The sequence below is a fragment of the Siphateles boraxobius genome, unplaced genomic scaffold, assembly GCF_051911475.1.
Source record: "Siphateles boraxobius isolate OS27281-9 unplaced genomic scaffold, OSU_SipBor_1 11, whole genome shotgun sequence".
Taxonomy (NCBI): Eukaryota; Metazoa; Chordata; class Actinopteri; order Cypriniformes; family Leuciscidae; genus Siphateles; species Siphateles boraxobius.
This window is the reverse complement of record NW_027508711.1, coordinates 16,361,224-16,388,994: the sequence shown is the minus strand read 5'-3', so window position 1 is coordinate 16,388,994 and position 27,771 is coordinate 16,361,224. Positions and strand designations below refer to the sequence as shown.

Below are 27,771 nucleotides of genomic sequence, written 5' to 3'. Positions count from 1 at the left end.
AATCAAGTACTGTACCAACAGGGCAGAAACAAGATTCAGAAGGCGTTCTCTGCACCAGGCAGAGAACAGTTTCCATGTCAATGCACATTTAGTCTTCTCGTGGAGGGAGCTCTGGACTGGAGTATGGTCTCCACGACCTCGGTCGAGAGACCTGAATCTATGAGCTGGGCCCCCTCAGAGGCCGAGCCCACAGTAAAGATCTCGGGAGCAAAGATATCGGGAATGCGTACAGGTGTAGAGTCAAAAACACCTAATACATCACGTCCAGTCCAAGCGGAGCTGGATGCGTGAGGGAGAACCAAAAAGGGCAATGTATTGTACAAACGATGCGAAAGGTCGACTTGAGTTGACCGTAGTTCTCCCTAAGAAGCTCCACCACCTCGGGGTGAAGTCTAAATTCCCCGGGCCACAGCCCCTGCCTCAACAGGATATCTGCTCTGATATACGAGACCATCAGTGTGTTGTCCGGACCCTTCACCGAGCGACCACTCATGATTGCCCCCGACTTGTCCCTCGAGGGAAGCATCCGTCGAAAGCATTATGTGTCGACAAGAAGCCCCCAACACTGGGCCTGGGCGAGGAACCAAGGTTCTTCCACATGACCGAGGCACGAAGGCATAGCCGCGTGATCTTGATCATGCGAAAATGGATTTCCCCTCGGAGAAATCCCCTTGGTCCTGAGCCACTACTGCAGGGGTCTCATGTACAGAAGGCCAAAAGTAACTACGTTGGACGCAACTGCCATGAGCCCCAACCAAAGACCTTTCACCGAGCGGCCACTCATGACCGTCCCCCAACCTGTGAGAGAAGCATCTGTCGATAGTGTGACGCGTCGAAAGGAGCCCCCAGCACTGGGCCCTGGGCGAGGAACCAAGTTTTCTTTCACATGACCGAGGTACAAAGGCGTAGCCGCGTGACCTTGATCATTCGAAACGGATTTCCCCTCGGAGAAAATCCCCTGGTCCCGAGCCACCACTGCAGGGGGCTCATGTACAGAAGGCCAAAAGTAACTACGTTGGATGCAACTACCATGAGCCCCAAGAGTCTCAGAGACTGTTTTGCAGTGAATGACTGACCTAGGTTACATTCTTTGCAGCTGAGAATCGCAGAAATACGTGCAGGAGACAGACGTGCTTGCATGTTGTCGAATCCCATATTACACCTAGAAAAGTGGTCCTCTGAGCTGGGAGGAGCACATTTTTTGGTGTTGAGCCGCAACCCCAACCTCCTTATGTGGGACAGAACGACATCTCGATGTTGAACTGCCAAAAGCTTGGACTGAGCTAAAATCGACCAATCGTCGATATAATTTAATATGAAAATGCCCTGGAATCTCAGAGGAGCCAGAGCTGCATCCACGCATATTGTAAAGGTGCGGGGTGATAACCTAGTCCGAATGGAAGAAGCCGATACTGGTATGCTTCACCCCTGAAAGCAAACCTCAAGAACCTCCTGTGATGAGGATGGATCGTTAAGTAAGCGTCCTTTAAGTCTATTGTGACAAACCAGTCCTCGGACTGAGTCTGTGACACAATCATATTTAGCGTAAGCATACTTTGAACTTAAGATTATGAAACCTGCTGTTTAAAGGACGCAGGTCTAGAGTAGGACGCAACCCCTCATCCTCTTTCGGAACAATGAAGTAATGGCTGTAAAATCCTGACTGTCTGCCGGGAGGAGGAACCCCTTCTACAGCTCCTTTTGCAGAAGTGTCAGTACTTCCTGCTCCATAAGCAAAGCCTGCTCGGGGTCCACCACAGTGAGGAGGACCCCTAGAAATCTGGGCGGACAAGAACTGAATTCTGAACCCTTTCCTATAGTGTGCAGGACCCACTAAGATATATTTGTCAGTAGTTTCCACACTGCCAGAAATTCTACTAGGGGAACCAGTCTCTCAAGACTGGCCTCTGGATTTGGTTGAACAGTCAGTACGGTGCCCTGAAGCGGCGAACTGGCAGGGAACAACCGAACTGACCGCTCTGCGACCCTCCTCGGAGGATCGTATGGGGACGCAGACACCTCGGTGCCCTTAACGGCGAACCGGCAGGGAACAACCGAACTGGCAGCGCTGCGACCCTCCTCAGAGAGTCGCACCCCAGAGGGCGCCGAGGAGAAACGATTTCTCAAAACCGTCCCTGCCCTGGAGGAGCCCTCAGAAGCCTGATAGCCTCGATTTTTGCGACAGGACGACTTCCTGTCTAAGCTTTATTAGAGATGACGATAATCCTCAGATCTTGCCTACCTCTAGATAGCTTAGTTCCTACGACCCTCCTCGGAGGATCATTGGAAAAAGCAGGCACCTCGGCACCCTGAATGGCGAACCGGCAGGAAAACCGAACTGGCAGTGCTGCGACCCTCCTAAGAGAGTTGCACCCCAGAGGGCGCCAAGGAGAAACGATTTCTCAAAACCATCCCTACCCCGGAGGGCACCACCCTTTGAAGCCTGATAGCCTCGGCGTCAGGGCTTCCTCTTTGTCCAAGCTATTTTAGAGATAAAACAGTCCTCAGATCTGGCATATCTCTAACTAGCTAGACTGCTACCGCCACCCAGGTCCCCCTCGATTGTGGAGGAGCCCAAATGATGATGCTCGTTTTGCACTCTGTGCTGTGAGGAGCTTAGTAGACCGAGACTGCTCCCGCCCATCAGTCTCGGGAACATTAGTTAGGTGAGGAAGAAACTCTGGAACACCGCTGAATGGTTTATTTCTTAGTTTTTTTGAAAGCTGAGCGTCCAGAAGAACAGACATAATTTATCTTATTTTTCTTTATTTTTAAATCCGAAAAACGTATATATCACTCCATGGCCACCAGCAGGGAAACAACCGAACTGGCCGTGCTGCAACCCTCCTCAGAGAGTCGCCCCCCCAGAGGACGCAGAGGAGAAACGATTTCTCGAAACCGTCCCTCCCCAGTATAGTTTATCTGTTTTTGCACGACGCAATTCTCGAATAGCGTCAGTGCTTACATCCTCACATTCATTCATGTCCTTATACTTTACCCACCAGCGCTGCCTAATAAGATTTATTTATTTAAGATGGCTGGTGGGTAACATCAGGGTTAAAAATTAGGACGCCAACTCGGGAGAGAGAAAGCTTGCAAGCGTCTCGTTAACCTGGGGCACTGTCATTCCATGATACTTAATACCCAAAGCATTACTATAGTTAGACGTTTGGGCATTAAACACATAAAATAGAAACCGGCTTATTCCACGATCTCGACACCTCAGTGTGGAGATAGGGAAAAACAGCAGTCCCCGACAAGGAGGCTGAGATACAGAATTTTTCTGTTCTTAGATATATTTCATCTAATAAACTTTTTTATTTTCACTCTCATAATGTTCAGCTGGCCAGTAAATATTTAACTAGCAACAGCACTAGATAAACCTCCTTGTAAAACTCCTCTTTATTCAACAGAGTTATGAGCTGACTTATTTATTTATTTATTGAAAACTCAAACATCTGCCTTTTTCTTAATATCTTTATTTGTTTTGTTCTCTTTTTTCTAAACAAAACACTAACGATACCAATTCCTCAGAACTGGAAATCGCCAGCACTGGATCTGACAGGTGAAAGCTGAGATAGGGCGGAGCCCGTCCCAACCCCCGCTGTCAGATCCGTCCCAAAATGCGAGTCGCCGCCGTGCCTTGACAGTCGCGGGACCCGCGCGGGGAGCGCGAACCGAACCGTCCTCCTCGAAGAACGCCCGGCGGGAGCGGAGCGTCCTCACGGACAGCTTCTCGCAATGCTCTCAGTCAGCCCACTCGAGAACTGACTGTGGCATGCTCCACTCCCAAATAGTAACAAAAAGCTGATGCGTGTTTCCCCACCCGTGATATAACGTGGGCAGGGAACATCACAAAGCTGCTTGCTCTCTTTTGCCATTATATATATTGCATCTTGACAGACAACAATAAATATGACAAGGACAGAATACACAGATCGCTTGCTGAAGGCACAGAAGCTGTCGCGGTCTGTTTTCTGGTGTGCTTTATAGCTTCCTGGTCTATGATGTCACCCGCCTATGAAGAGCGAGATTTCATAGGCGGGTGACGTCGCATGCTTCACGACGCAAAGCGTTCCCACCGCGTCTCAACGCAGCTCGAGTTCCCTTGAAAGGGAACCCATAGTGATTATTTCTTCACAAGACTTTTGAAAATTGTATCACGTAGCCTAGAATATTTGCTCCAAAACTATGTGAAAATCATCCTGCATACTTTAGATAAGACAATATATTGGTTTAAAATTTGTATGACGTGTTTTGTGTGAGAAAGCTTTATGCAAGGAGGCGTGAATCTCTCATTAATATGAATGCATTTTACACCTTAGAAAGAGAAAGACCCTCCCCTAATGGCCCTATCAGGTGCTATCAGGCCCTATCATCATGAGGAGCCTTGCACAAAGAATGAGGAGAAATTAAAAAAAGAATGGCTTTTAGATTGTCTGGATTTATTTACAACACAACATAATCCAAAGATACACAACAAAGGACAAAAAGCACATTAGTAAACACACTGATCTAAAGACAAAGACTTAAACAGTCACACCCCTTTGTGCCATTCCTGAAACATAGTAGCCTACATACCTTTCATGTCCAAGGTGTTTGACTTTTCATTTTACCATGTTCATGTACAGAGACTCATGTGAATGTTGAAGTCAGCAGGACTCATCCAGTGGCATCTGGTCCCTTTCTAAAAAATAAATACATAAACACCTGTAAACATGTTGATATCAAGACAAACTATAGGGCTGCATGATTCTGGGAATAGATTTTAGATTTTTCACTCACACACACACATATACACACAATATATATATATATATATATATATATATATATATATATATATATATATTACACACACACACACACTGCCATTCAAAAGTTTGGGGTCGTTATGATTTTTAATGTTTTTAAAAGAAGTCACTTATGCTCAACAGATTCCCGATTATGGGAAAATGCTTAAATATCGGGAAAAATATCGGTCAACCGATACATCGGTCGATCACTAATTACAATATAATGATTTGATGCTCAAGAGACATTTTTCATTATCATCAATGTTGAAAACAGTTATTTACATTTTTATTTCAGGATTCTTTGATGAATAGAAAGTTCAAAAGAACAGCGTTTATCTGAAAAATATTCTTTTTGTAACATTAAACACTACCGTTCAAAACTTTAGGGTCAGTAAGAATTTTTATTTTATTTTTTGGGGTAAATAAATAAAATGGATCAATACTTCTATTCATCAAGGAGGAATTGAATTGATAAAAAGTGACAGTAAAGACATTTATAATGTTACAAAAGATTCTATTTAAAATAAATGTTGTTGTTTTCAACTTTATGTTCATCAAATAATTCTAAAAAAAGGTACACAACTTTTTTCAACATTGATAATAATCATAAATGTTTCTTGAGCATCACATCATCATATTATACTGATTTCTGAAGTCATGTGACACTGAAGACTGGAGTAATGATGCTGATAAATTATGCTTTTTACTATATATTCACATAGAAAACAGCTGTTTTACATTGAATTAATATTTCACAATATTACTAGGTTTGTTTTGTATTTTTAATCAAATAAATACAGCCTTTGTGAGCATAAGTGCCTTCTTTTAAAAACATTAAAAATCTTACCGACCCCAAACTTTTGAATGGCAGTGTATATATGTATTTTGTAAATATATATACGAACACCTAGTTTGTTGTGCCTTGTATATAGGCATGTGTAGGGCTGTATATAGGCATGTGTAGGGCTGCATAAAATAATAACAATAGCCTAGATAGCAGGCAGCCTATAAATCTTTAAAAATGAACACTTCAGTAACACTACACTAGACAAACATATATTGTTTATCATATGTTACTTCAAATATTTCTATTCGTTATGAAATGAGATGAGTTTGGCGTGAAGTCTAATGTGTGGCGTGTTTTGCTTTTCAAACACACAGCGTGACTCAGACCCAAACTCAGCGCGTGCAGCGATCGAGCCGCTCCAAACTATGAAACATTATTGTTACATTATACATCTACGTTTGAGCAGATATCCACAAACACAGTATTTAACAGTAAACACAGGTCTAAACATTAAAATATTCACATATTAGAATAAACACTCATACTAGCATACTTGTATCTCATTTCATAACATTTTAGGCTGGCACCAGTTTAGTAGCTACAATGTAAAGTTTATGCAACAATAAAACACTTACTACTATGTCTCTTACCTTAAAAATTGTTCTCATAATCAAAAACGTGTCCTTCTGAGGTAAATCCAAGGTAAATCCACAGCACAAACAGTCTTCCAAACTGATGAAAAGTAGAGAAATACTGGAGTCGCTGCCTCTTTGTTTAGAGCTGATGAGGGCGTTAACAGCTCTGCGTTCCTTCACGTGGATCATTTGAATGAGAACAGCTCGCGCCCGTGGGGGTGTGGTCAAATTAAAATTAATGAGCTTGGGCTGGAGAAACTGTACATGTCTTTGCTTTCATACGGATTTCTTAAACCGAGAATATTTGTTTTTGATATGATTTACTTCATTTAAAAAAAGGAGACTTCAAGCTTTGTAAAGACATTACTTTCATGTGTGGGTGGCAAGTATTGGCTGAGTTACAGATCATTTTCTGTCGCGTTTCAGAATGAACTTCACATTGAGAGAGAAGACAGAACGTGCATCATGTTTTTTTTCTTTATTTTACGAAAAACACAACTTTTTGTTTGTATTATTAGTGTACACAAAAAAAGAAGACATTTAACAGTTTTTAATGATGTATAACACTTGCCCGTATGACAAACATCGACTGAGTTTTTAGAGTTTATTTTGCACTGATAAGAAAAAAAGCGAGACTATCGCGGCGGCGCGATAGCCGACCCCAGGGGGTTAATATGAATTATTCAGAATTACTCATTCAGAAAAAAAAAAACTCCTGTGAGGTTGTCATGACAGCGCTTCACAAAACCACGTCCCTCAGGGCTTTTAGCTCAAAAATGTGCAGATTTGGAGAACTATTGATAGATTCTCATAGGTTTACATCAGATTTATATAGACAGGAATATTATTTATTGAATTTATACCCAAATTGGCCGATGTAATCATTATGAGCGCTGAATACTCTGATGTACCGTGTTTTCAATCCATACTGGCAGCCTGAGAGCACCATGTGCACATGCAGTCCATATATGGAACACATGAAGAAGTGCCATAATCATGTGAGATCCCAGGAACTCCCTGACACATACAAATCTTCCAGAGATCGCTGTAACATGCAGATAAAGACGTTTTGAAGACAATAAACATGATTGCAATGATATTTGATTTACCTGTGTTTTTTGAGCCATGTCAGGTATTTTCATAATAATAGATTATATTTATAATGTAATGCTAATCGATATAGACTTTATCATTGTACAGAATACTATAAAATAATATATTTACTGTCTGATTTTTTATCTGAAGCCAAATCAGATCACAGAAGGTTATTTAAAACACTCAACTTGCCCTATAAAGTAAGTTTGGAGAACAAACATGGTTTTAATCTCATAAATTGTCATGTATTGATGGTCTGCTAAGCTAAAATGCTAGCTAGCCCTCAGATGCACCTGCCACCTAGCTTTTATTTTAATGAATTTTTGCATTCATAGATTGATACAATGCCAACTTCAATATTATTTTTATGAAGATATTTCATAGAAATACATTTCTAATAACTTTACAAAACTTTGAAGCTATTTATAACTTTTGTTCATTATGACAATAATTAATTCTACATTTACAATAAACTACCAGGTGTCAGCTTTCAAATGAGATCATACTTGTGCTTTTAGTACAAAGGGTTCATGAACTGTATCTGTTTTATTTTGGGTATGCCATTTCTGGGGATTTTTCAAAAGTGGTGTTGCAGCTTAACAGGTTAAAAAATAAAAATAAAAAACATCACATTTCATAAACACAAGACTTTTCCTTTTCAAAACTAAAACCAATTGTAGCCTTACTGTTAGCTTACAGTAAAATAGATTGGTTTACTTTGATGCAATTGTGTTAGAGATGTCATCTTGAGTTTAAATCACTGTCCCTTGAGCCGCATAAACAGAAAGAACAGTAGAGCTGTGGGTTAATCAATTCTGACAGGAGGTAAACTTGGTGAGCCTTTTTAATGGCAAGAAGACATTACCGTGGTCAATGAAGGGCTTGTCACTCACTAGCAAAAGCAGTGAGTGGACATAGATGTGAAAGGTGGAAGAGAGGAGAGTTAGTCAAAAGCACTCATGACTCAGTGATTCAGCTCATGTACCTGAGCCGTATGTAAGATCACTGATTTTGTGTAGCAAATGAAAATCTTATGTGCATCTATTTAATAAATATACAATTTAGAAATGTATCTAGTAGGATTAGCCTACTTCACTTTACATGCAAATATGTTATATATGCAGTAGCGTACCGTGGGGTTTCAGTCAAGGCCTTCAGTAACAAGTTTATTTGTAAAGCATGTTTCACACACGCGCGTGATTTTAGTATCGCTTTCTCTGGCAGCGCAAAATCAAACATAGCCTAAATATCTTGCCCTTGTGGAGGATAAAATTCGCTCTTCAGACCATTTACAAGAAAACATGAAGTTCCCTTTCAAGGGAACTCGAGCTGCATTTGAGACGCGATGGGAACGCTCTGCGTGATTACGTTGTGAAGCACGTGTAAAATCAGTCCAATGGAAGCCCACTACGACATAGGTGACGTCATAGACCAGGAAACTATATAGCAGCCCTGAAATCAGACCGCGACAGCTTCTGTACCTTTAGCAAGCGCTCTCTGTATATCTGTCCTTGTCTATTTATTGTTGTCTGTCAAGCCCAATATATCTATCTTTATTATGGCGAGCAAGCAAGATTATAGACGGTGTGTTGTTCCCTGCCCTCGTTATATTACGGGTGGGGACACACATCAGCTTTGTGTTGCTTGTTTGGGAGTGGAGCATGCCCAGTCAGTCCTCGAGGGGGCTGATTGTGTGCATTGTATGAGTCTATCTATGAAGACACTCCACTCTCGCCTATCGTTCTTTGAGGAGAATGGTTCGGTTCGCGCTCCCCGCGCGGGTCCCGCTGTTGCCTAGACACGGCGGCGACTCGCATTTTGGGGTTCGCAAACGGATCTGACAGCGGGGGTTGGGACATGCCCCGCCCTATCTTAGCTTTCCCTTAGGTATCGTTAATGTTTTGTTAAGAAAAAGTTAACAAAACTAATATAAGTATTAAGAAAAAGGCAGATGTTTGATTTTTCAATAAATAGGCAGCTCATAACTCTGTTGAGTAAAGATGAGCTTTTTAAAGGAGGTTTTTCTAATGCTGTTGCTAGTTAATTATTTACTGAACAGCTGAACATTATGAGAGTGAAAATAAAAAGAGTTTATTAGATGAAATGTATCTAAAAAAACAGGAAAACTCTGTATCTCAGCCTCCTCGTCAGGGACTACTGGTATTTCCCTATCTCCACACTGAGGTGTCGAGATCGTGGAATAAACCGGTTTCTATTTTATGTTTTTAATACCCAAACGTCTAACTAGAGTAATGTTATGGGTATTAAGTATCATGGTATGACAGTGCCTTGGATTATAGAGACGCTTGCGAGCGTTATCTCTCCCGAGTCGGCGTCATAATTTTTAACCCTTTCGTTACCCACCAGCCATCTTTAATAATAAATAAATTTTATGAAGCAGTACTGGTGGGTAAAATATTTAAGGACATAGATGAATGTGAGGATTTCAGCATTGACTCTATACGAGAATATATATATATATATATATATATATGTTTATGTTTATATGTATAAGTTTTTCTGATATAAAAATATTAAAAGAAAAAGAAAGATAAAAATGTCTGTTCTTCTGGACGCTCCGCTTTCAAGAAAACTAAACCTTTCAGCGGCGTTCCAGGGGTTTCTTCCTCACCAATCTATGTTCCTGAAACTGGCAAAGAAGAAGACCTGATGCTGAGGCTATCAGGCTTCTGAGGGTGGTCCCCTCCGGGGTAGAGACGGTTTTGAGAAATCATTTCTCCTCGGCGCCCTCTGGGGTGCGACTCTCTGACGAGGGTCGCAGCGCTGCCAGTTCGGTTGTTCCCTGCCGGTTCGCCGTTCAGGGCACCGAGGTGTAAGCGTCCCCATACGATCCTCCGAGGAGGGTCGTAGAGCAGTCAGTTCGGTCTCCCTGCCGGTTCGCCGTTTCAGGGTGCCGAGGTGCCTGCTTTTTCCTATGATCCTCCGAGGAGGGTTGTAGGAACTAAGCTGTTAGAGGTAGGCAAGATCTAAATAAAAAGAGGACTGTCGTCATCTCTAATAAAGCTTAGACAAGAAGTCCTGTCGAAAAAATAAAAGGAGGGACTGTTTTGAGAAATCGTTTCTCCTCGGCGCCCACTGGGGTGCGACTCTCTGAGGAGGGTCGCAGCGCTGCCAGTTCGGTTGTTCCCTGCCGGTTCGCCGCTTCAGGGCGCCGAGGTGTCAGCATCCCCGTGCAATCCTCCGAGGAGGGTTGTAGAACGGTCGGTTCGGTTGTTCCCTGCCGTTTCGCCGCTTCAGGGCACCAAAATGATTGTTAAAGCAAATCCAGAGGCCAGTCTCGAGAGACTGGTTGCCCTTATCTGAATTTCTGGCAGTGTGGAAACTTCTGCCAAATATTTCTCTATGGCTCTCTATCACCCCGCACCTTTACAAAATGCGTGGATGCAGCTCTGGCTCCTTTGAGACTCCAGGGCATTCGCGTATTATAATATATCGACGATTGGTTGATCCTAGCTCAATTTGAGCATATGGCAGTTCGGCATCGAGATGTTGTTCTGTCTCATTTAAAGATGTTGGGGTTGCCACTCAACGCCAGAAGAGTGTGATCCTCCCAGCTCAGATGACCACTTTTCTAGGTGTAATATGGGTTTATCTAGGCCAGTCACTCACTGTGAAACATTTTCAGACTATGGGTCTCATGTCAGCTGCGTTCAACGTAATTACTTTTGGCCTTCTGTACATGAGACCCCTGCAGTGGTGGCTCAGGACCAAGGGGTTTTCTCCGAGGGGAAATCCGTTTTCACATGATCAAGGTCACGCGGCTATGCCTACGTGCCTCGGTCATTTGGAAGAACCTTGGTTCCTCGCCCAGGCCCAGTGTTGGGGGTTTCTTGTCGACGCATTATGTTATCGACGGATGCTTCCCTCACAAGTCGGAAGTGATCATGAGTGGTCGCTAGGGGTGGGAATTGGCAAAAATGTGACGATTCGATAGTATTGCGATATTTGGGCCATAATTCAATATTATTGCGATTCTCAATATATTGCAATACAGCAAGTATTGCGATTCAATTCTGCGATATTGCGATTCATGTCCCCCATATAATCCAAAGACATTACAAAAAATTAGGAAAATAACACCGCTCAACTCACTTTAAATGTCACATTTAATTCTGTAAACATTATCTTCTACACATTAACTGAAGTGCAAAAACTTAGGAGGGTAGAGCAAAAACTTGAAAACTTGTTCTTGAACATTCAGGACACAGGACCTTATTACAGGACAGGACATAATTATTCTCTGAATAGGAGACCTCTGACATGAATGGTAAGCTCTAGGCTTGCTACAATAGTCTGTGTTACCGGTGTTACACGTTGTTCAGTCCCAACACTGGTTTCATCACTTCCCCACCGTGGCACCGCAACAAAAACAAACAAAAAAGTTTAAAGCGCTAAAAATGTTTAACGCAATTACGCAGTATCCTTAATACCTTAGTATTATTAAATCCTGCCTGTATTACACACACACACACACACACACACACACGACCCACAGAAAAGACGCGCGTCAGTATCGAGTTCTCTTTCAGGCTTGAACAAACCATAACACACAAATCATGCCAAAATGTCTGTTTTGTCGAGTGTTCTCATAAGAGCAATCTTAAATGATTTAAATAAAGTCTTAAATGAACGTAGAGATTTGTGAGAAAATGGGACACGTTTCAGATCGCGTCTCTGTCCCACATTGCACAGCATTAATGAATGTAGGCTAGTGTACGCTCAACGCCTGTCCAAATACGCTTACTCGTTTTCATTCACTCCTTCAAGTGTGTGAACAGTATTAGTGGACAAACTTAGGGAATAGGCCTAACTTAGTGAATGAGTGTTTAGGGGGCGATTTCAACAAATGTTCTCAAGCAGTGAAAAATAATTCCCAGCACATAACTTAAAATTATTTAAATACAGTAGAGTAACATAAAGCAGACATAATAGAGTAACATAAACCTGAGAATAATCATAAAACCAAAATTTACCCACACTTTCGATTTGAAAGAAGACGGAGCGTCGTGTACAACCGTAATATTGAAGCCATTTTCATTTGAATTTGCTGTTGAATGTACGACAACAAAGCACCGCAACAGGCGTCACCTTGTGGATGTAATACGCAAATGTAAATGATCAGAGTAAACTCTGAGAAAAACAAAAAGTAAAACAGATAATTTTATAATTAAATAATCGCAATACTTTGCGCTCCTGTATCGATATAATTGTGTGCCCAAAATATCGCGATACTGAATAGAATCGATTTTTTCCCCCACCACTAGTGGTCGCTCGCGGAGGGTCCGGACAACAAACTGACGATCTCGTATATCAGAGCAGATATCCTGTTGAGGCAGGGGCTGAGGCCCGGGGAATGGAGACTTCACCCGGTGGTGGTGGAGCTCCTATGGGAGATCTTTGGTCAAGCTCAGGTGGTTCTTTTCGCTATGGTTTTCCCTCACATATCCAGCTCCTCCCGGACTGGACGCTATGGTGCAGGTGTGGCCGAGGCTGCACCTGTACACAAGCCCCCCGTTATCAATGCTCCAGGGAGTTCTGCTGGGGTTCGACTCTCTGAGGAGGGTCGCAGCGCTGCCACTTCGGTTGTTCCCTGCCGGTTCGCCGCTTCAGGGCGCCGAGGTGTCAGCGTCCCCGTGCAATCCTCTGAGGAGGGTTGTAGAACGGTCAGTTCGGTTGTTCCCTGCCGGTTGGCCGCTTCAGGGCGCCGAAATGATTGTTCAATCAAATCCAGAGGCAGTCTCGAGAGACTGTTTCCCTTATCGGAATTTCTGGCAGCGTGGAAACTTCTGCCAAATATTTCTCTATGGGTCCTGCACATAATAGAAAAGGGTTAAACGGAGTTGTGGAAACGGTGGGCTTGGCCTCTGAGGGGGACCAGCTCATAGAATCCGGTCTCTCGACTGAGGTCGCTGAGACCGTCCTTCAATCCAGAGCTCCTTCCACGAGAAAACTATGTACACTGAAATGGAAACTGTTCTCTACATGGCGTGGATAACGTTTTTTAAAATCGTGTTAACTGCCCGGTTGGTACAGTTCTCGATTTCCTCAAGACCGTTTCTCTGCTGGATTATCTCCCTCCACCTTAAAGGTGTTCGTAGCGGCTATATCTGCTTATCAGCCCTCTCTGGGCTTCTTCTCCTGGGAGAGATCCTCTTATTATTTGTTTTCTCCGTGGTACATTGAGGCTAAGGCCTGCACTGCAATCTAGAGCACCGGCTTGGGATTGGGCCATTGTCCTTGAGGGTCTGGCCTTGGCTCCCTTCGAGCCCATCGAGGAGGTTTCAGAAAAATTCCTCACTCTAAAGACTATATTTCTCCTTGCTATTTCGTGTATCAAGAGAATTGGTGATTTACATGCTCTGTCGGTTGCTCCTTCATGTCTGGAATTTGCACCTGGTATGGTGAAAGCATTCCTCTACCCTAGACTGGGTTATATTCCTAAGGTCGCACTAAATGTTGGGGGCCCAATAGTGCGGCAGGCCTTTTTATCCTCCTCCCTTTAATACCCCAGATCAGGAACAGCTTAACCTGTTATGTCCAGTCCGGGCTTTAGATGCCTACGTTTACAGAGCTGCTCTGTGGAGTAAATCTGAGCAATTATTTGTTTGTTTTGGGTCACTCAAGAGAGGATTGCCCTGCATCTAAACAGGTGATGAGTAAATGGATAGTCGAGGCTATTCATTGGCTTATGAAGCGGTCGGACAGCCTTCACCTATGGCTGTGCGGGCCCATTCTACTCGGAGTTTGGCGGCCTCTATGGCCTTTCGGGAGTTTCCCTTCTTGACGTGTGTAATGCGGCAGGATGGTCCTCTCCGCATACATTTGTCACGGTTTATGACCTTGACCTCTCCACTCCTGGGGCGAGGTTGCTTGCTTCTTAGTGTGCGCAGGACTTCACACAGAACGGGCATTTGTCACTATGGCGTAGTGGGTATAGGGTCCCCATCGCGTCTCAAACCCAGCTCGAGTTCCCTTGAAAGGGAACGTCTCAGGTTACGTATGTAACCCTGGTTCCCTGATAGGGAATGAGACGCTGCGTTTGCCTGCCATACCTCCTGCATGCCCTGATCGACTTGCTTCAGGTTTTTCAGAAGCTGTCGCGGTCTGATTTCAGGGCTGCTATATAGTTTCCTGGTCTATGACGTCACCTATGTCGTAGTGGGCTTCCATTGGACTGATTTTACACGTGCTTCACGACGTAATCACGCAGAGCGTTCCCATCGCGTCTCAAACGCAGCGTCTCGTTCCCTATCAGGGAACCAGGGTTACATACGTAACCTGAGACGATATCAGAAAAAAGATTGTTGTATATTTCCTGCTCATCCATTTCATCACCACCGCAACTTTTTTTAGGGCTTATAGTGGATCAATTAAATGAAATTAAACTAAATAAATTATTATTTTAAAGATAAAAATGTCTCCTGGCACTATTAAAGTCACACTAGTTTTGTACTTTCATTTAAAGTACATACAAACTAAAGTAGCCTAATGTTATTTTTATAATAATTTTACAGCAAATTTTTTTAATGTATAATATGTTTGATCAAACACTCACCATATAATTATAAAATAGGAGTAAAAACTGTTTAATAACCTTTTAAGTGGCATTTTAAGCAAAACAAACACCGTTTTATCCACAAAATATTTATTCAATTGTCATTTTTATTCAGTTGTCATTTTTCAACAATTAATTATTTTAAAAAAGTCAATTGCATTTGTCATCAAAGGGCTTGTTTTCAAAGTCAAAACTCTTTACTCATTCCTTTACTCATTCCTTTACTCATTAATTTACTCATTAATTTACTCATTAATTTATTCATTAATTTACTCATTCCTTTACTCATTCCCTTTACTCATTCCTGTACTCATTCCTGTACTCATTCCTTTACTCATTCCTGTATTCATTCCTTTACTCATTCCTTTACTCAATAATTTACTCATTAATTTACTCATTCCTTTACTCATTCACACACACGAGGAATTTGTCTTGGTACTGAAGAGTACCAAGGTACATCAACACAGCATCACCATCTACAGCACAAACACCAGCAATACCAATCAGTTAAAACTATAACAAAAGTGCTGTATAAAATACCAAAATAACTGTATCTCCTAAACAGTGAGACACTCACCCAATAGGCCTACTTATAAATGAAATCCATCCTCCAATCCTTTCTGATGAAACGTTCAATGACCTCATCATGCAGTTGTGCTTCCTGCTTAAGATAAATGAGCAGCTCCTTCTCTATGGCAATAGATGCCAGTGCAGAGAGTCGTGTTTGTCCGGTTGTATTCCGTGAATATGTTTTGATGCGCTTGAGAGCTGAGAAAGATCGCTCAACTGATGCGGTGGATATGGGTATGGTCAAGATCAAGCAGGTGAGGGCATGCAGCTGTGACATGCTGAGTGCAAGCCCCGTGCTCCTTAGAAATGTCAGTAGGTCACTTGGACTATTTCCCTGAAAGTTTGTCATGCTGTACATCACTTTGAGCTCAGCTCTGAGTCTGCCCAGGTCAAACTGTGCGCCGTAGCTCTCATCCAGGCTCCTGAGCTCTGCTTCAGGAGATGTCTGCTTGAACTTTGCAAATAGCTGTGCATCCAGCAATACAACAAACAGTAGTCGCTTGTGATCCTCAAATCGATTGTTGATTTGTGTGATGATGATGTCGATCAGTGCTGTATGTAGCTCTCTGTAGTGCGCGCGCACGTCTGTTCCTGCGCTCGGCTGTCCCGCGGCCTCCGCTGTCCTCTCGTAGATGGCATCAAATTTTCCACGCTCATCTTCAAGAATCAGGAAAAAATCTGCAGTTCTGGACAGACTGAATTGCACATCTAAGCTTTTAATTTGCAGAATTCCGAAGAGCACATCAGTAAAGTCAAAAATGTTGATGAAAGAAAAAAGAAAAAAACAGAAGTCAAAGCTTTTCAATTGTGACAAGTGTCCTGATGCACAATCGTCTCGGTTACGTATGTAACCCTAGTTCCCTGATAGGGAACGAGACGCTGCGTCAAACGCTGCGGGAACGCCCCTGCGTTGTGCGTCATGAGGCACGTATGGAATCAGCCCAATGGAGAGATGAAACGTCATAGGCGGGTGACGTCATCGACCAGGAAACTATAAAGCACCCCAAAAACACAAGCGCATTAGCTTCTGATAGGCTTGAAGGAAGCGCTAACGGGAGTGCCGGGAGTATGGCGGAGCGACGCAGCGTCTCGTTCCCTATCAGGGAACTAGGGTTACATACGTAACCGAGACGTTCCCTTTCAAGGGAACTTCGAGCTGCGTCAAACGCTGCGGGAACGCGAATACCCACGTCGCCATAGGACCAAATGACCGTCATGTGAGACTAGCGCACAGAGGACGAGAGCACCTGTGCCCCAGGGGTAGAGCTTAAGTCTAGGTCATAGAACTTAATAAAAGTATGCGGTGAAGACCATCCAGCCGCATCACAAACATCACTCAGGGAAACCCCCGACAAAAGAGCTTTAGAAGCAGCCATACTCCTGGTAGAGTGAGCTCGGACAACCAAAGGTGAAGGCTGGCCAGCCGACTCATAAGCAAGTGAGATAGCCTCAACCACCCACTTGCTCATTCTCTGTTTAGACGCCGGACACCCTTTCCTGGGTGGCCCGAAACATACAAAAAGTTGTTCTGATTTCCTCCACAGGGCAGCTCTGTGGACATAAGCGTCTAATGCCCTAACAGGGCAGAGTGAATTAAGTTTCTCCTGGTCCGATGACATAAATGGAGGAGGACAGAAAGCCTGCAGAACCGTAGGTCTAACAATATTAGTAGGAACCTTAGGAACGTAACCTGGTCTAGGATGCAGAAAAGCTTTAACCATGCCAGGTGCAAATTCCAGGCACGAGGGTGAAACCGACAGAGCCTGCAAATCTCCGATTCTTTTTAGTGAAGAGATAGCAAGCAAAAAGATAGTCTTAAAAGTGAGAAACTTCTCGGGAACTTCTTCGATAGGTTCAAAAGGAGCTAGGGAAAGACCTTCTAATACAATGGCCAGATCCCAAGTCGGCACCCTCGTACGAACTGCTGGCCTCAGCCTCAAAGTGCCACGGAGGAAACGAGTTATAAGCGGGTGTCTCCCAAGAGAAACTCCACTGAAAGGGACGTGGTAAGCAGCTAGTGCCGCCACATACACCTTTAGTGTGGAGGGGGATAACCCTGTGGAGAAGCGCTCCTGCAGGAATTCCAGCACTGCACCCACTGGGCAGTTAACTGGGTCCTGCAGGTGTTCTCCACACCAAGAAGTGAAAAATTTCCACTTCAAGGCATAAAGCTTCCTCGTGGATGGAGCTCTGGAGTTAAGAATGGTCTCAACAACCTCGGTTGAGAGACCGGAGTCTATGAGCTGGGCCCCCTCAGAGGCCAAGCCCACAGTTTCCACAATTCTGGGCGGGGGTGAAGTATCGTGCCCCCCGCCTGGGAGAGTAGATCCCTCCTGACCGGGAGCTCCAAAGGAGAACCGTCCAGGAGAGAAATCAGGTCCGCAAACCATACTCGGGCCGGCCAGAACGGGGCTACTAGTAGTAGACTGACCCCGTCCCGGCGGACCCTCTCCAGAACTCCTGGTAACAGAGCAATCGGGGGAAAGGCGTACAGACGTGACCTCGGCCACGGCTGCACCATAGCATCCAACCCCAGGGGGGCTGGAAGAGTGATGGAGAACCACCGATGACAATGAGTGGTCTCCTTGGAAGCGAATAGGTCCACCTCGGCGCGACCGAAACTCAACCAAAGGAGCTCCACCACCTCGGGGTGGAGTCTCCATTCCCCTGGCCTCGGCCCCTGCCTCGACAGGGAGTCTGCTACCACATTCAAATACCCAGGGAGATACATTGCTCTCAGAGATAGTAGCTTCCCTTGGGACCACAGGAGGATCTGACGGGCCAACTTGTAAAGCCGGCGAGACCGCAGGCCCCCCTGATGATTTATATAAGAGACCACCGACGTGTTGTCTGATTGAACTAACACATGATGGCCTCTCAGGTCTGTTAGGAAGTGTTTCAGAGCCTGAAACACAGCCAACATCTCTAGACAATTTATGTGCCACGAAAGATGATGATCCTGCCACAGACCTTGGGCTGGGCGACCACTCATGACCGCCCCCCACCCTGTGAGGGAAGCATCCGTCATTAGCGTTATGCGACGACAAAGAGCCCCCAGCACAGGACCTTTGGATAGGAACCAAGTTTCTCTCCACATGACCAGAGCACGAAGGCAGCGCCGCGTGACTTTGAACGTGCGGAGCGGATTTCCCCTCGGGGAGAATCCCTTGGTCCTGAGCCACCACTGTAGCGGTCTCATGTACAACAGGCCGCAAGGTATAACGTTGGACGCTGCTGCCATCAGACCCAACAGTCTCTGAAACTGCTTGACAGTGAGTAGCTGGCCTAGCTTCACTTGTTTCACAGCTGAGAGAATCGAAGCGATGCGGGTCGGAGAGAGTCGCGCCCGCATCGATACCGAATCCCAAACGACACCCAGAAAAGTGGTCTTCTGGGAAGGAGATAATACACTTTTCTTTGCGTTCAGCCTCAACCCCAACTTTCTGATATGAGCGAGGACGACATCTCGATGCCGAACCGCCAACTGCTCGGTCTGAGCTAAAATCAACCAATCGTCGATGTAATTGAGAATACGAATGCCCTGAAGCCTCAGAGGCACTAGTGCTGCATCCATGCATTTCGTGAAAGTGCGGGGAGATAAAGCTAGGCCAAACGGAAGAACCCTGTACTGGTACGCCTCGCCCCCGAAGGCGAACCTCAGGAACTTCCTGTGTTGTGGAAGGATGGACACATGGAAGTATGCGTCCTTCAGATCTATCGTGACAAACCAGTCCTCGGACCTGATTTGAGACACGATCTGCTTGATAGTGAGCATCTTGAATTTTAGCTTCCCTACCGAGCGATTCAATATGCGCAGGTCTAAAATTGGACGCAACCCCCCATCCTTCTTTGGAACGATGAAATATCGGCTGTAATAACCTGACTCCAAACTGGGAGGAGGAACCCATTCTATAGCCTCTTTTTGAAGGAGCGTTTTCACCTCTTGTTCCAATACCAGAGCCTGCTCGGGGCCCACCACTGTGTGCAGAACCCCTCTGAATTTTGGTGGACGACACCTGAACTGGATAGCATAACCCTTTTCTACTGTCTGCAGGACCCAATGAGATATTTTTGGAAGGCTTTTCCACTCTGCCAGAAATTCTACTAAGGGTACCAGCCTCTCGAGACTGGCCTCTGGTGTAACTTGAGCAGCAGACGCAGCGCCCTGTAACGGCGCACCGGCAGGGAACAACTGGTCTGACCGCTCTGAGACCCTCCTCAGAGGGAGCGAGCGTCCCTCGGGAAAGCGCTCGCTGGGATCGTCTGTGCCCCGGCATAAAGGCGGGGTTGGCAGAACGAGCCCCTGAGGGCACCGAGGAGGAATGGGCACCGTAAAAAGAGGTGAACACCTTTCCGCCTCGGTGGGGACCACCCTCAGCATCCTGAACGGCTTGGCGTCAGGACTTCTTCTTAGCCGAAGCCTTCTTAGCCAATATAACTGTCCTCAGATCAGTTCTACTGGGAGAAGGCTTCGGCTGAGAGTGTCGCGGCTGAGCCCACTGTCCAGCAGGGGGAGCACGAGACGCGACACTCTGCCTCTGCTGCGCTCTATGTGATGAGCTCGAAGACGGCCGGGGCTGCTCCCGCCCAGCAGCCCCAGGGACATGAACTTTAAGGGGAAGAAACTTTTTAAAAGCTGCAGTTTGTTTCTTTTCTTCTTGGAATTTATCGATAACTGAATTCACAGCATCACCAAACAACCCCATGGGAGAAAGAGGAGCATCTAAAAGAAAAGCTTTTTCTCTCTCTTTAATATTAGTCTGATTTAACCACAAATGTCTTTCTGCGGCCACCAGAGCTGCCATAGAACGACCCATTAATTTGGCCGATTCTCTGGTGGCACGCAGGGATAAATCAGCAGCCTGACGCAGTTCGCGAACTACGTCAGTACTGACCTCCTCACTCTCACTCATGTCCCTTAGCAGATCAGCCTGGTATGCCTGCAAGATTGACATAGTATGCAGACATGACGCAGCCTGACCTGCTGCCGAATATGCTTTACCCACCAAAGCCGAAGTGTTTCTTAAAGGCTTGGTGGGTAATGCCGGTGCCTTAAAAGATGATGCTGCTTCGGGGGAGAGATGGCTCGCAAGCGTCTCTTCCACACGAGGCAAAGCACCATAACCATGAGCCTTGGCTCCCATAATATTAGCGTATGTTGAAGTCTGGGGACTAAACACTCTATATGACACCGGTTTTCTCCATGATTTCGACACCTCGGTGTGGAGATCATGGAAAAACGGCAGGCACCGGCGTGGAGGCTGCACACGTGACGGCAAAAATCTCTCATCCAACTTTGATTTAGAAACAGACTCCTGTCTAGTCACTGGCCATTCAATATTAAGTTTTTCAACAGCTCTTGTTAACACCTCCATAAGCTCATCACTCTCAGGAGTGTGGGGTGGCGAATCCTCCACATCTCCCTCAACACTAACAACATCAAGTTCCTCAGAACTGGATAGCTGCAGCATTGGTGCCTCAGCCCGAGCGGAAGAAACCGCAGCGCGTGCTTCCGAACCCGGGACTGAGGCACTGGATCTCACAGGTGAAGGGAGAGATAAGGCAGAGCCCGTCTCAAACCCCGCTGTGAGATCCATCTGCGATCCCCACGATAAGCGCCGCCGCTCTGCCTCGGCAGAAGCGGGACCCGAACCGCGGGGAGCGCGCACCGAACCGCTCTCCTCAAAGAGCGATCGGCGGGAGCGGAGCGTCCTTAACGGCAAACGCTCGCAATGCTCACAGCCTGCTCCCTCGAGAGCAAACTGGGCATGCTGAACTCCCAAACAAACAACACAAAGATCATGTGTATCCCCGCTCGTTAAATAACGCGAGCAGGGAGGAACACACTTTCTAAACTGCTGTTCGTCCGCCATAATCTCTCAATATATATATATATAGGGATAAATTGTTTGTGTGGTGCAGGGTATGTAAGACAGACAATATCACACAGGGACAGATTCACATGTAGCGCGACTGAAAGCACAGAAGCTAATGCGCTTGTGTTTTTGGGGTGCTTTATAGTTTCCTGGTCGATGACGTCACCCGCCTATGACGTTTCATCTCTCCATTGGGCTGATTCCATACGTGCTTCATGACGCACAACGCAGGGGCGTTCCCGCAGCGTTTGACGCAGCTCGAAGTTCCCTTGAAAGGGAAGTACAGTTTCACAGTCAAAATCCTCAGCATGATCGAGGATGTGCTGGAAAAGCATGACCAGTTCAGCTCGTTTGTCATGGACTGTGCCCACCAACCTGGAGTTAAAGTTCCATCTCACCTGAGAGACCCGCAGCAGCCGCCTCTCGCAGAACTCATCCAGCAGTTTTGTGCGCTTGGGAGAACGTGTAAAAAATGCAGACAATCCTCCCAGATTCGCAAAAAATCTTGCCATCCTTAAATTTTAAAAAAAGAGACATCACAAGATTTAATGTATGTGCATAACAATGCACAAAAAGAGCCTGAGGAATGTCTTCTTTTACGCGGGCCTGTACCCCATTTAGTCCGGATGCAATTACAGCGGCTCTGTCATAGCACTGTGCCGCAAACTTTGTTTTGCAATCGTAGCAGTCCAACACTTCAAGTACTGAAGCTGCTAGACCGTGAGCTCGTTTTTTCCCTGTGACATCTAGAGGTCTGCTACCCGACCCGAGCCCGACGGGTCCCGAAAAATGTGCGGGTTTCGGGTCGGGTTCGGGTTAATGTTTAATGAACAGCCTTGGGGTTCGGGTCGGGTTCGGGTTTAACTAAGAAAAACTAAATATGCTATATATAGTTTGCATGCCGTGTGCTTTGCCTGCTTGCTGTGTTGTGGTGACTGGCACGCGAGAGAGAGAAAGTACATACGTGCGCAGCCGCAGATGTGCAATATGTGCATACACACAGTCAGACACACAGGCTCTCTCTCAAATATAATGATAATGATATATAAATATATATATATATATATATATATATATATATATATATATATATTTTATATAAATAATTTCTTTTAATTATTTGTTTTATTTATATCACAAGCTGTTTTGCGCATGTGCTACCGCTCTCGCGCGCTATTTCAGTCACAATACAGACAGACAGCAGACGACAACAAGCAAACCATGAGTTTGATAAAGCAAAAAATTACTGAGGGAAAACTTATGACAGTTCCAAATGATGCAGGAAAAGCTGCAATCTGGAAGCATTATGATCTTGTCGTTTCAACCAGTAAAGAGCCCAGTGGTTACGTGCAGTGTAGAGCTTGCAAAGCTGTCTTGGCGTATGACAGCAAAAAGACAGGTACATCTTCTTTACAGCGACACACTGACCGTGGATGCACTCGTCCAACAGCAGGCCTAGCCGCTAGTAACAACAGACAGTCATCTCTTTCGGACTATCTATCTCCAACAGCCAAGTCAGTACCAGCTTCTGTAAAATCTAATGTAACAGAAAAATGTGTGGAGTTTTGCTGTTGGGATATTAGATCGTTTCATACGGTTGCTGGACGAGGTTTTATTAACCTAGCGCAAGACCTAATAAATGTGGGGGCTACATATGGCCGTGTCTCAGTGGACAGTGTGTTACCTGATCCCACAACCATCTCTCGGAGATGCAAGGAAACCACGGCCTCCAAAAGACAGGCGCTGGTCAAAGAAATATCGGAGATCATGTCTGATATTAGTGTTGGGATGACCACTGACATGTGGACTGACGACTATCGCAAGATCAGTTTCTTAACTATCACTTGCCACTACATCACACCTGATTTTTTGCTTCGAAGCAGAGTCCTTACAACAGCGATGTTCCCTCCTGAAGAAGCGAAAACTGGTGACAACATACGGAGAGAATTACAGAGACTGCTCGTATCTCTACTAGGATTTGATGCTTGTGTTATGAACAAAGTCGTCTGGGTCACTGACCAGGGATCAAACATGATTGCTGCACTCGCGCCGTATCATCGACTGGATTGTCAGGACCATGTTTATAACACAGTTCTCAAACACGCGCTTGATTCTGCCGAACTACGAGACAGCGCACCAGAGGTCACACAGACTTTACTGGCAGCAAAGGCGCTTGTGCGATATGTCAAGCAAACGGGTATAATAAGTCAGTTATCAACAACTGTCAGGCAAATGTCAGAAACCAGGTTTAGCACGGTGTTCCTTACCTTGGATTCAATTAAGCAGGTGTACGCTGAGCTTCGAGAAAAACTTGAAAGCCGAGGGGAAAGCCGAAAAATCGACGAAATATCTCCAGATGTCTTGGAGTTCCTGCTGGAATTTCTTCGCCCATTTTACGAGGCTCAGAGGGAACTAGAGGGTGACCAGTACCCCACACTTAACCTGGTTGTTTTGTGGCACGAGAGGCTTAAGCGCCACTGCAGACCTGTGGCATCAGACAGTCCTCATCAGGCCATCATTTGTGAGCGGCATCTTGAATGGCTGAACCGTAAAATCAAAATACAGACACTACATAAGCTTGCCATATTCCTTTGGCCAAAGTTCTGTCAGCTCCGCATGCTGTCTCTCCCTGACAGAGAGGATATCCAGCAAGAAGCCAGGCTTCGGATAGCCAGCTTTACCACAGGCAACGAGCCAGCTGAACGCGTGGCTGAACCGGTCACTAAAAGAAGCAAGATAGTGGCAGAGTTTGAGGAGTGGGTGAACGTGCCCCTCGGTGAAACCGCAGATGAAGTTACGCAATACTCCAGCCGCAACCACGACATGGAAGAAGAGCGGGATCTCTTGGGTTGGTGGAAAAACAACAGCGGTGTTTTCCCCTTACTGTCAAAACTGGCCCGTAGTATCCTCAGCATCCCTGCAAGTAGCAGCAGCAGCGAGAGGAACTTCAGTGCAGCTGGACTAACTTTCAATCAGAGGAGGACGGCGCTGAAACCATCAACTGTCGATGCCGTTCTCTTCCTTCATAACTCATACTGAGAAGGATGTTTGTGTAAATAGTTTTGCAACAGTGCGTGAACTTTTTAAAGTTTAAAGTTTGAGTTCCAGAGAAATTTGTGACTGTTACACCTGTTCGACCACAGCAAAGTTACGTAATTGGTAAGTTTTTTTCTCTTAACTGCTGTGCTGCCTGCTGATAGGGCCGCTGCGCCTACATGTATTTGTTTAATGTGTCAAGCAATCATTAAATACAACATAGCATATTGCAAAAATGGTATTTGCTGTGAGAAACAGAATGGACCTCGGGTTCGGGTCGGGTTCGGGCTTAATATGTAAATGTAATTGTCGGGTCGGGTCGGGTTAAATGATCGCGGGTACGGGCCGGGTTCGGGCTTCAGTTTAAAGCCCGTGCAGACCTCTAGTGACATCCTCAAACTTTAAAATCCTTTCTTTTACTCCGATGTCAGTAACGTACCGGAGTACAAATGACAGCTTGAAGAATTGCTGCAATCGGTGGTCTCATCCACCATAACTGCGACAAACTTGGTGTTGGTAATCTCTTTTTTGATGGAATCATTTAGCACCTCAGCAACAGCATTTATGAGATCGTTCTGAATTTTCCCCGATGTTCCCATGAAAACGGTGGCCGTGGCAAGGTGGTGTCGCAACTCAGCATCGTATTCTGATAGTAGAGACAGTAACTCCAAGTAATTACCTCGATTAATCGACTCACTCCCCTCATCATGTCCCCTGAAAGACAATTCTTGCTGTCCCAAAAAGATGACGCAATCAATGAGACGCTTCAGTATGTCCCGGTTTTTCTTCACTCTCTCATTGTGCTGGCTTGTCTCTCGTCTCCGCTGGTCATGCAGCTGCAAATCCACCCTGGACTCACCAAAGGTCTTTAAATGTACCACTGCTGTGAGGTGACGCTCGGATGCCTGGTGTTTGATAGCTGCCTTGGTGAAGCTATTAAGGCTGTAAAACCCCGTGCTGTTCCATGTTCCCGCACTGGTATTAAAAAGCAAACACGGCCAGCAAAATAGCCTGTTCTGCTCAGTACTAGCTGTTAGCCAGTCATAGCGGTCGTAGTTACCCTCAGTAAAGTGCCTCACAAAACCTTTTCCGGCCTTGGTCAGCCCATCCAGCTTAGGTGTAGATCTTCCTTTTGTAATTATATCTTTCTTCTCTCCAAACGAACGCCTTGAAAAAGGCACACGAAGGAGATCGGAAACAGAATCGATAAGAGGTATGAAGGCAATGGCCTTGGCTCAGTTCTATAACATCGCACTCACAACCGCCAAAATTTCAAACGGTTGATGACATCAGCGGGGGCTAGCGCCGACACATCACTGGCCCCCTGGGGCGTTCTGTCACTGAGCCTCAAATTTGATTGGCTAATGATACACGTCAGTCAAGTTTATCATCAAATGGAAAATGTCAGTTTCAATGGAAGGCTAGCTATACTACTACTGCTGGTCCACGGAGCTATGATGCGTTTAGATGACATTTGGCGAATCCAGCTCAGCCTCACAAAAAATAACCACATTCTTTCTGGAAATATAATCGTAAAAAGGAAAAAAAAAATGTTTTAGATTTTGACAGGGCCATATGCCTCACAAAATTTATATATATATATATATATATATATATATATATATATATATATATATATATATATATATATATTTTTTTTTTTTTTTACATTTAATTTAATTTATTTATTTTTTAGATTTTGACATGGCCAGCAGAGAAGGCCAGCATACACCTCTGTATATATGTACTATGCAAGAAAAACTTGTAATTGGTGTAATTGTAATTTGTTCCCTGTCAGTACATAGAATTTACACTTCAGTGACCAACATGTCTCATCTTCTAAAGGTAGTTGTCAGACATTTTAGCATGTAGATAATGTAAATGTTTTACTAGCTTCAAGGGACTGTTTTGACTTAATTTTATTCTTGGCTACAACTGTCTAGAATAACTATCGATACATTTTGTTTGATAAGACCAGTTTGAAGGGGATATGTTATCATTAACCCTCTGGGGTCTAAGGTGTTTTTGGGGTCCTTGAGATGTGTTGACATGCCCTGACATCTGTGCTTTTTTCAGTTGCTTATAAACATATTAATTACAAATCTATTTAGCACAAACAGGGCTACCATAATATCTGAGCAAGATGTATGTACATGTTTGTATTTTTGAGAGAATATTATTTATGCATGGTTATTGAAAAAACTAAAACTTAAAGTGTCTGAAATAAGGCCACAAAACACATACTAAATATGTGTCCACAAGACTTTTGACTAGTGGGTGTTGTTGCCTAGAGTTTTTGCTTCAAAATGATCTGAAAATCATCCTGCCTAATCATTTAAACAAAACAATACATTGATTTAAATTTTATTAGACACGTTTTGTTTGGAAAGGCAATATGCGTGGAGGCGTGTTCACACCTGAGAAGACAAAGGCCGGATAATGTGCCGCATAATGAGCTGCATATTAATGACCCTTTTTCTCACAGATGTGTCACTGGGTACCAAAGAATGTGACCTTGGACAAAATAAATTATATATATATATATATATATATATATATATATATATATATATATATATATATATATATATATATATATATATATATATAGATATATATATATTGTCGCTGTCGGGCGGAATCCTCGTATCTCCAAAACCATTGTTTTTCAGGAAATTAAAAAAAACTGCATATTTTTTGAGTTATTAAACATTGTATCGTTAAAGTTGGTATTATACATTATATTGCTATTATATACTGTTGTGTACCAACATTAACACAACATTTCCCCAAAACCATGTTTAATCGGAGATGCAAGGTTTATGAGTTGGGAGCAGGGAGATACAAGTTTACGCTGTCATTGATAAGAATGGAACGGATTCAGACTTCGCTGCTGCCAGCAGTGTTCATTAAAGTCCGCGGTCGCGTTGAGCCTTTTGACGAGACAAGGCTTTAAGAGCTAATCAAAGCTTATGGTTGTGGTTACATATATCTTCCTAAACTCTATTTTAAAAGTGTATGAGCTATAAGTGATGCAATACCCAAAAAAGCCCCAAAAAACGAGCTGACTAGGCTGTCTAATAGGCGGAAATTAGCCTAATCTGCACACAAACTTACCTTTGTGGCTCACGGGCTTCCTTCTGCACCTAAGCATTACAGCTTTCGATCTTTAACAAAACAGGCCTACTCAAATGTATCTAACCTAACTATTTTCACTCGTTATTACCTAAAAAACAGACAGAGTTATCCAATGATAGACTTACCCGACGCCAGTAGACAGCTGTTTTTTTCTCCCATAAAAACACTAGTTGGTGTATTATACATGCACAGTGCCAAGAGAGGGAACTTTGAGTCAGTAAAATAATAATAAAAACAATAATTTAATGGTGGTATCCAAAAC

General features: G+C 44.4%; 1 protein-coding gene across 1 annotated transcript in view; it reads left to right on the top strand.

Annotated features, from left to right (window-relative positions):
- The window catches only part of gabra3 (gamma-aminobutyric acid type A receptor subunit alpha3), a 725,881-nt gene that overhangs the window by 8,604 nt on the left and 689,506 nt on the right, over positions 1–27,771 (top strand). The window lies entirely within an intron of this gene.